This window comes from Zalophus californianus, chromosome 2 (assembly GCF_009762305.2).
Source record: "Zalophus californianus isolate mZalCal1 chromosome 2, mZalCal1.pri.v2, whole genome shotgun sequence".
Classification (NCBI taxonomy): Eukaryota; Metazoa; Chordata; class Mammalia; order Carnivora; family Otariidae; genus Zalophus; species Zalophus californianus.
In genome coordinates this window covers 54,266,792-54,277,122 of record NC_045596.1, presented here as the reverse complement: position 1 = coordinate 54,277,122, position 10,331 = coordinate 54,266,792, and positions in this window count along the sequence as shown.

Sequence of the window (10,331 nt, the reverse complement as noted above, 5' to 3'; positions counted from 1 at the left end):
GGCAAGTAAGAGGAAGAACAGAATTTGGGGGAAAGTTAAAAAGTGCATATTGTCTGTTTTGAATTAAAGGTGTCTGTCAGACACCAAATGGAGATGACAAATGAGTAGAATTACCGTTCTGTTACTGAGGAGAGAAGTGTGTCAATTTGGGATTTGTCATCATATACCGGCTGTTGATGGCATATTTGTTGAGATCGCCCTGGGAAAGCGTTTAGAGAGTGGAGAGAAGGATTATATATCACAGAGAAAAACAGCTCCAGCTTGTTGTTAAAACCATGTTTTGGGAGCTGAGAAGAGTGCAGAGAAGATGAAGAGAAAAGGTATCTTGAACTAAGGGGTTGAGGGAGCCAATATCAAGGGGAAAGGGCACACATTTAGGAGACTGGTTAGCCAAAGACAGACTCCAACAACTTCCCGGTTTTGCCAATGACTGCCCCTTCCGTATAGGGGAGAAAAGTTTGAAAACTGAAAGTTGGAGCAATTAGTTCCCTTGATAAGATTCTGTGGCTTCCATTGTCATGCTCCAGATAGGTTCATCCTCCTAAAACCAAGTCAAGCCAAACCAAACCAAACCAATATGACTTTTGTGTATGTATGTGTGGGAACAGTAATATTCAGTCCATTGCAACTACCAATAACTGTATTTACCTATGTGTTCCTTCCTCTCCAATCTCCTGTGTCACCTCTCGGAGTCACCAACATACTGATTTTTGTGACGATCTTTTTCTTGCTTAACAAAACTCCATGTACATCTATAGGCCTAAATAATATATTTTCCTTTGCCTATTTTTAAACTTTACAAAAGGGCATGCATCAAACTATATGGTGTCTCCTCCAACTTCTTTTTTTTACTTGACATTATGTTGTTAAAATTCATATATCATGCTGCCTGTAGTAATATATTTTATTGCTGTGCAAATATCCCATGATTTTTTAAAAATCTATCATATCTGTCATTGGGAATTTGGGTTGCACAGACATTTTTTACTATTATGAACTGTTGCTGCTATGATCATCTTGCACATGTGCAGAAGTTTCTCTTGAGGCATGTCAGACGGGATAAGCAGATTATGCTGTGATAACAAATTAACCCCTAGACGTGGATGGCTTAACACAACAAAGGTTGATTTCTTGGTCAAGGAGTCTCAGGGACCCAGGCTGACAGAGGCTACATTATTATGCATCATTAGATGCACCTTCAAGAATATGAGACCTCAAGAATATGAGGCTACATTATTATGCATCATTAAATGCACCTTCAAGAATATGAGACCAATGGCCATGGCAGAACTGCACTGGGCCTCTCAACCTCACAAGTGACAGATGACTTCTAGACACACTTCCTTTACCTAAAGGAGCCATATGGCCAACCTAATGCAAGAGAGGGAGGATGAGAACGGCAAGGGAGTAGGTATTGGAGTGTGCTCACTCTGTCTCTGCCACTTAGGAGTGAAGTTCTGGGTTGTAGGCTTTATGAATATTCAGTTTTTCAAGACAATGCCAAATTGTTTCCCAAAGTGTTGATGAAAATTTATACTTTCAATAGCAGTGTAGAAGAGATGTAATTTATTCTTTTAAAAGCATCTAACAAATATCTTCTCCCCGAAGTCCTTTTCTGGAGGCATTTTTTGTTTGTGCTTTATCTTTGTACTTCCAAGTAATGTGAATAGAAATATTCTTATGCCTGTTTTCCAGATAGAATAAGTGATGGGTTAAAACAAGCGATGTAGCAAATTTCTGTTGTTTTTCTTTGTCTATTCCATCCTTCCTTTGTTTTTGGTAATAGCACCTGATCTTTCATTTCTTGGGCCACGTCTCCCCACTGTATGTGGTTATGACTCTATCACGTGTTTCTATCCCCTCCCCTTCCTCTTTCTGACCAGAGGAAAGGGGATAAGATAGGGCCTGCATAGTTCAGATTATTTAATCTCTTTGCTACAGGGATTGGTTCAGGGGTGGGCCTGTGACCCAAAAGAGATAATCAGAGACTAATGTCAGATTTTGCTTATGGATGTTCAGAGAGAGACACTCTCTTTTAACGAGACAGAGTTGGAAGGCCCATGTGTACTGGAGCGGCTATTGGCTGTTGGCCATAGCCACCGTGAATGCACTGTCTGCAGAATAAGGCCAGTGCAGACAGTAAATAGAGGCCAAGCACAGGAGGCAGAGAGAGACACAGAGCCTTAGTAACAGTTCGATCTTGACTTAGCTGTGTCTGAAGACCAATCCCTGGACTTTTCAGTTATATGAGCTAAAACATTCCCTATTTTACTTACGTTCATTTCAGATGGATGTCTGGGGGTCCTAATCAGCTAGTTAGTGTAAGGGATAAGATTGGATTCTAGGTCCTCAATCTCTTGGTTGAACTGTCTTCCCACAAATCTTATTGTGACTCTTGGCTCTGCTTTGCTGGGCTAAATACTACCAGCTTCAGTTTTCACATTGATTTCTGGAGGTAGAGACCTAAGAAAATTTCGGTGCAAGAGGAGGCTTTAAGATTTTGAGGAACCATTTGGAAGGGTACATCATGAGTAATGTGTCACAGCACAAATTAATACATTAGACAATTTTGTCATTGTTCCCAAGTCTAGAAATTGATTCTTGAGTTCCTCGGTCCATGGCACTATAAAAAGTTACACATCCATCACCTTACATAGGATGGTGAGATTTCATCTTTGTACTTACCTCAAAGTGACAAATAGTTAATTAGACACATAAAACATTCTCTAACATAGACAGTTTTGAACTTGAAGTTTTGCTGCTGACAGAGAGAGGAATTCCAGAGAGTACAGGGGTCTGAACACAAAATAAATCCAAAACTCTCTCCAATGTCTCAATAACAGCCAAGTCAGCTCTGAGGCTAATTAATCAAAACAAATTTACAATTAAGCCCACAAAGAAGCACTAATTACTATGCTTGGCAGGGGGAAAATGTGCTGAAAAGGGAAACCTGAAAGCGAGAATGGAGAATGGTCTTGTCATGTCTTGTCAAGGGCATTGCTTCAGGACAACGGAATAGGGGACCAGACCTCTTGTATAGGTGAGGATGTCTCATCAGCATGAAGGCTGGAGATGCAGGCCCCCGCCTCCTGGGTAAACGCAGGGGATCTTGTACCTGTCCTCCAGGTTAAGGTCTGCTATCAACTGAATGTTTGCGTGTTCCCCCTCACAGCCCCTGCGTTCATATATGGAGGCCTAATCCCCAGTGTGATGGTATTTGGAGGTGGGGCCTTTGGGAGGTAATGAGGTCATGAGGCTGGAACCCCATAATAGGATCAGTGTCATTTTAAAAAGAGACAGGAGAGAGTTTGCTTCTCTCGACTCTCTACCATGTGAGGACACAGCAAGAAGACGGGCATCTGTAATCAGGAATAGGATTCTCACCAGAACCCAGCCATACTGGTGCCTTGATCTCAGACTCCCAGCCTCTAGAATTGTAAGAAATAAGTGCCTGTTGTTTAAGTCACACAGTCTGTTGTATCTCTCTTCATAGCAGTCTGAACTAAGATAAGGCCTGCTCCTTCCAGAAAATATGACTTTTCTTTTTTAGAATCTACCCCTTGATCTACATATGTATAATAGGGAATAAGGAATGCAGAGGCTTAAGGTTTTGGAAGATCCATATCTTTCCCAATCATATCTAGTGAATGGGGCTTATAGACCCCTCTTTCATTGGTTGTTTGCATTACTGACAGTCCCCTGCCTCTGAATTCCTAATTCTGCGTACTGAGGCACATTGGTCTCCCATGAAACCCAACCTGCTTCAGCTTCCAGAATATGATGGACTTGAAGCAGGTGTTACGTAGTTAACTTTGCTGCCACTGGTTTGGTATTGATATTTGATGGCATTGAGCTACGATATTGGCCGCTGTCTTTGGAGTTGTAGGACCTCTGTCTTGACTTTCAGTCCTGGCCTCTTATTTTGGGTTTTGGTTTCTTCTACTCTGTTTATTCCCTTTCCTCCCAAGCCTGCCTGGCTCCTGGAATCTTGTTCCCAAAACTTGGCAGTTATTGCTGATGACAGCTGTCTGTCTAATTCCTAATGCTGGTCGCTTAGTCTCTCAGCGCATATGGACTGACCTCTCAGGTGAGAGAGTCCTGCTGGAGTCCCCCCTCTTCCTTCTGAGGACATAGTTGTATGACATTATCTAGGTTCCTGTACAGGTAGGTGGGCCCATATGCCTGAGTTCTGGCTAATGGAATGTGAGGGAATGTCACTTCCAGACAGGCCCCCCAAATCTCCCTGGAAATCCTTCTTATCGGTTCTTTCAGTGGAAGTTTCAGAGGCTCCGGAGGAAGTGGAAACACAAGATGGAAAGATCCTGGTATGTGAAGGATTGTGCAGAGTACAGCCCCATGCTGACCCACCTTGCCCTAAGTCACTAGGTTATTGGGGTTGTTTGATGCGGCAGTGAGCTTGTCTTGATGAATACATCTTACCTTCATCCATTCAGGGAATAGATATCTACTGAGTACCTACAGAATGCTAGCTAGATTCTGTGTTAGATGCTAGGGTTTAATAGTGAAAAAAATATATATATACCTTGGCCTCACAGCTCTTATAATCTAATACCAATGACAGTGGGGATGGGGTGCTTACGGAAGGAGACAAAATCCAAAGCACCATGATCAACAATTTCAAGGAACTGATGTCTGTTGAATGTGATATGATTAAATTGAGTAAGAAAGATCTCCTGAAGTTTTGGACCTTGAATTGTTATTAAAGTAGAGTAGTATGTGAGTTAGTAAGTAGTTTATGTGAGTAAAGAGGCTCTTTTGGATAAAGTTAACTAAAAAAAATGTACTATATTATAGGGAAAGAATCAAAAGCTTACTGATCCTTACTAGATCCTAGCCAACATGCCTGTGCTTCTTTTTAATTCTCCTTACATTATAAAGTAGATATTATCTCTACTTTTTGTTGCAGACTGAGGCTCAAGGACAGTAAGTTACTTAACTGAAGTCACACAGCTAAAAAATGATAGAACTGGTGTTCTAATGTAAGCCTACTGGGCTCTTATTGCGCTATGCTATTTAGTTGGGTTGAAGTTATTGCTGTCATAGCATCAGGAATGAGACCAGCACCCCGCCCATTAGCCCACGTGGCAGGCTTCAGTCTTGGGAATGAAAGCAAGCACAGAGTCCTTCCTTCCCTGGAGAGATATACACTCCATTAGTTTTTCATTTGCCAGAAGCATCAGTTTTTTAATATTTTCTCTTTCCTTTTATCTCAGGGGAATATCAATCTGTACAGATTTATTATTAATTCCCTAGTAACATGCTTAGCTGCTCAAAATTTTTTACTGTTGCTTGTAAAAGAAGGCTTGCCTGTTCTTGAGATTTCAGGGACTTCGATCACTCTGGGATGAAATATCACCTTGAGGGATGTAAGGAGGAGAGGGAAGTACAGGAAAAAGTAACTCTCTCCACCTCCCACCCCATCTGCCTTTTCTCTGGAACAAACATCAGCCACTTTCTGGAGGTTTTCTTTCCATCAAATTAACTCTATGCTGTTTCTCCACAGTCCTCTCCTTCCAAGGAGTATCAAACTTATACTTAAAATAGCATTTATAGAGGAAATTAATCCTCAGGCAGAAGATTCTCACTTTCTTTTTTCAAGTTACTTTTCATGCCTCAAAGTCTAATTTTTAATTGATTAATCTGATAATTAGGATATCTTTCATATGTGGTTGCAACAAAGCATACTTTTGATTGTTAATCTGAGCTATTGAAAAATTTCCAGTGAAAATTTAGAAGAGTTAACTTCTATACACATTCACATTTATTTAACAAATATTGATGAGAGGGCCACTACGTGTCAGAGCTGAGCTCTGCCCCTAAGGAGCATATACGCTAGTGGGAAACAAGAACATTAAACAGAAAAACACACTGATAATTTTATAAAACTGTAGTCATAGTTAATTAAACTGCCTGAATTTGGTGGGATGCAAGCATGAGACCATTTCGTTTTTCTCTAGTTAGTGCCTTCGGTTATATTTGATGATTCTCCCTTTCACGCTTGTTAATGACCTTTACAGAGGGATTTCATAACTTTCTAGCCACTTTAGGGTGTAAAATACTCAACCCAGGCTACTATAGAAGTCTGCTCCCTGCTCAACTCACTTTTGTTTCCCTTTCCCAGCCCTGGCCTGACCTCTGGGGGGACAGGCCCTGGGGAGAGGGTCATGGTCTAATTTCCATTTCTTTTTCCTGACTTGGTCTGTCAGTTTGGGACCCATCAGTGGTGTGTGGGGTTGGGAGAGTGCTGGGGTGGAAAAGAATTACAGAAAAAGGGCAAAAGAGCTTTTAATCAGCTAGTGCTACGTGCGGTCCTGTCTTGACTTCTGATTGTCACTGTGGCAGCTCCCCTTCGGCTCCCATCCTCACCTCCAGTGGTGCACCTGATAATTGCCTGATGCTAGGGCCCCTCACCTGTAAGGCTGATCGCTCTGGGCGGCAGCCAGGCACCTCACTCTGGCCTACCTTTTGTAGAATCTGCCCAAGGAACATATACATGTCCCTGTCACTTTCCTTCCTCTCCTCTTGTACGTTGGTTTTGGTTGGGGGAAGAAAACTAAAAACCACCTTGAGATCTTTGAAGAAGAAGAATAGACTTTCACGGGTCTCAGAAATCATTTAATGTAATCTCATCAGTTGTTCCGTAAACGAACACTTTAGAGTGCAGGCATTAAGGGCGCTGGAGTTTGAATGAAATGAGCGCAGGTCCTAGTCTTGCTCCTGTAACTTTGCAAATTTTGTGACTTCATCAATGTTACCTAACTTTTCTAATAATAACACCAAAATCTCCTGAGTATGTATTATGTGCCAGATGTTTTACTAATTATTTCACCATTTTATCTTTTTATCTAATTTTGTCTTTAATGACAATACTAAGAGGCAGTTACAAATATCTCATTTCACCAATGAGACACTTGGAGGCCAGAGAGGATAAATAACTTGCTTAGGATGACACAGTTAGTAAGTGGTGGTAAATTTAATAATTTAAAAGTAAATTTAATTATCTAAACTGAGACAGTCCGAATCAAGCACTAGAAACATAATCATTTCACAATACCAGCCTCAGTTATGAGGAAAAGTAAAGAAAATAATTGGCATTTATATCATAAACCTGTGAGAATTAAATGAAAGGCAATATACCTAAAACGTGTGGCACATGAAAAGCAGTGGGAAATTTTAGCTAAAGTTATTTAAAATTATTTTTCATGTTGGCTGCTTTTAAATATGGAGCTACACTTAGCTCATCACTGCAGCTGAATAATTGCTTAAATGCCTTGGCTTGTCCTACAATGATTTTATCATCATTTAGTGTTCTAAATACAATTTGCTACTTATAAAAACTTTTATGGCTTTTTATAATTATTAACACACCATTTATAGTAGCTATAATGTTTTTTTCCTTTTGAAAGTTAGTTGTTGTAGCTTTATATAAACCCAGTATTAATCACTTGAGAGCTTCAACGCCAACTGCAACAAAATATTCTTCTACATGTATATGCAGAGGGATTAAAAATTTGCAAGCTCTTGTTCTATGTACATACATGGGGCAAAAGTGTCATATGTAGATACACACACAGTATGTGTGTATGCATTAGCATTTGACCGTATAGGGCAGAGTATAGTGAGCAATTTATCTCTCTCATTCCTCTGCCGGAACTTGGAAAACAATCTTTCCTATTTCATGTTAATCTATAAAATTGACACATATATAATAAACTATAGCAGAGATAAGCAAAGTCAAGTTAAGTCAAAATGACTCCCAAGCCTCCTAGAATTGACTTCGGGGTGACGGAATTAGTGCATGTAATTAACGAGGGGAAGTAGGTCAGCCATGGAAGCGCAGACAAGGGAGATACCCATCAGCAAGGGCTGGTAATTCTCATCTAAGCATTAACCAGGGGAAAAGGAGTCTCAGATCACACAGAATAATCTCTAACACCTGTGGAAACAAATACAACAGGCAATCCAGTCTGATGTCACTAATCCGTTGAACCAGCTAATACCATATTCATGATTTGTTCTTCCAGGTTGGTTTTCCAATAGAGGGAGAGTATAATAGTATTCTGGTGGGCATAACAGTTGTATTTTATAATATAAATTAATGAATGGGCATTCTGACTTTCTGGATCCCATTGGTGGGAGGTGGTTCTCTCTCTTTCCTTTTAGGACTAACCAAGTTTGAACCTGCCATCTTCATAAAGTCACTAAGCCCTGGACTTTGGTACATTTACCAAGTTTTGCTACACTGTAAGGCATCTTGGAGAAACTGCCTGTATTTCCAAGTGTATCAAACAATTTTTTATTTTTTAAATTTTATTTAAAATTTTTTAAAGATTTATTTTTTTATTTATTTGAGAGAGAGAGAGAGAGAGCATGCGAGCATGCAAGTGGGAGGAGGGGCAGAGGGAGAGAGACTCTCAGGCAGACTCCCTGCTGAGCACAGAGCCCAATGCCAGACTCAATTCCAGGACCTGAGCCGAAACCAAGAGTCAGACGCTTAACGAACTGGGCTGCCCAGGCACCCCTCAAACAATTTTTTAAATCAGGTTTCTATTTCAATATGTCTATCTCTTATAACATGTGGTTAAGACATTTAATTTTACTCTATGTGATAGTATAATCCAGTCCTCTGAGAAAGAATGCAGTTCTGACATCTGACAGTGATTCTGATGAACTTTATAGTAGGTGACACTCATTTATTTAACAAACATTTATTGAAAACCAATTATATACCAGATTTTCTAAAAGGCACTGGGTATATAGCAGGAGTCTGCAGATTTTTCCGTGGAGGGCCAGAGAGCAAATAACAGGCTGGTGGGCTTTAAGGTTGCTGGTCACAATTCAACTCTGCCGTTGCATTGTGAGAGCTGCCGTGGGTGGTACCTAAACAACTTACAAATTTTATCGATGAACGCTGAAATGTGAATTTCATATAATTTTTACTTGCTATGAAGTATTATTCTGATTTTATTCAACCATTTAAAATGTAAAAGCCTTTCTTAGCTCACAGGCCAGACAAAAACAGAGAGCAGGCTGGATTTGGCCTGTGAGTTTTATTTTGCCTTTGGTATATAACAATGGATAAAACAGATATGATACTTGCTTTTTGGGGCTTATACTCTAGTGATATATCGCCTTTGATTAGTTTGCAGAAACTTATGATATGCACGTGTCAGTGGCAGGGCCATCCTCTTTCTACTCACAGGGCATGACCCTAATGTTTGTGGGACCCAGAACAAGAACACCCATGAAGGCGCATAAACCGTAAGTCTAAATATTTGAAAGTTATAAATCAAGTTGGCAAAGTGGTAAATAAAACATGTTCTATCATATTATCTTTTTTAAAGTTTTATTGATATATAACATTGTGTAAATTTAAGGTATACAATGTGATAATTTGATGCATCTATATATTTCAAAGTGTTTACCATAATAAGCTTTGTCAACATACCCTTTGCCTCAGCTAATTACCATTTTGTTGTTGTTATTACGGTGAGAACATTCGAGATCTAATCTCTTAGCAACTTTCAGGTATACAGGTACACCACACTGTACATTACATCCCCAGAGGTTATTCCTCTTAAAACTGAACGTTTGTACCCTTTGACCAACATCTCTTTTTCCTTACTCTCCAGCCCCCGGCAAACTAGAGGACCAGATTCTGATTTAGAATTCTCATACTCTTTTTTTTTTTTTTTTTCTTTCAAAGATTTTATTTATTTATTTGAGAGAGAGAGTATGAGAGGGAAGAGGGTCAGAGGGAGAAGCAGACTCCCTGCTGAGCAGGGAGCCCGATGCGGGACTCGTTCCTGGGACTCCAGGATCATGACCTGAGCCGAAGGCAGTTGCTTAACCAACTGAGCCACCCAGGCACCCTCTTTGGAGCTCCACACCAGAATCCTGCAGCCTGGGACGCTACAGCCCCAAGTGCTGGCCTGCATCTGGCCCCGCCTTCTCTCCCCACTCTCAGCTCCATCCTCCATTGTGAGGGGCTTCATGTACATTCTTATTGACATCTTAACCTCTAAGTCCAAACTCTGACCATATCCATGCAAGCATCTTCCCTGTGGCCACCCCTTGGGTCTACCTGGGTAAGAGGCTGGGTATAGGTTCTGGAAACAGCTTTGGGACAGTAGGGTCCTTGGACTCTGGTCTAGAAAAGGGAAGGAGTTCAGGTTCCATGCGCCATATCTTAGTGGGGGAGCACAGCTGAAGGATGGTCAGGGAGGGGTCCTCTTAAGTGCAGGGTCCAGGAGAAGGGCCTCATGGGACAATGAAGGGATTGTCCATGCTGGAGGACAGCCCATCTTCAG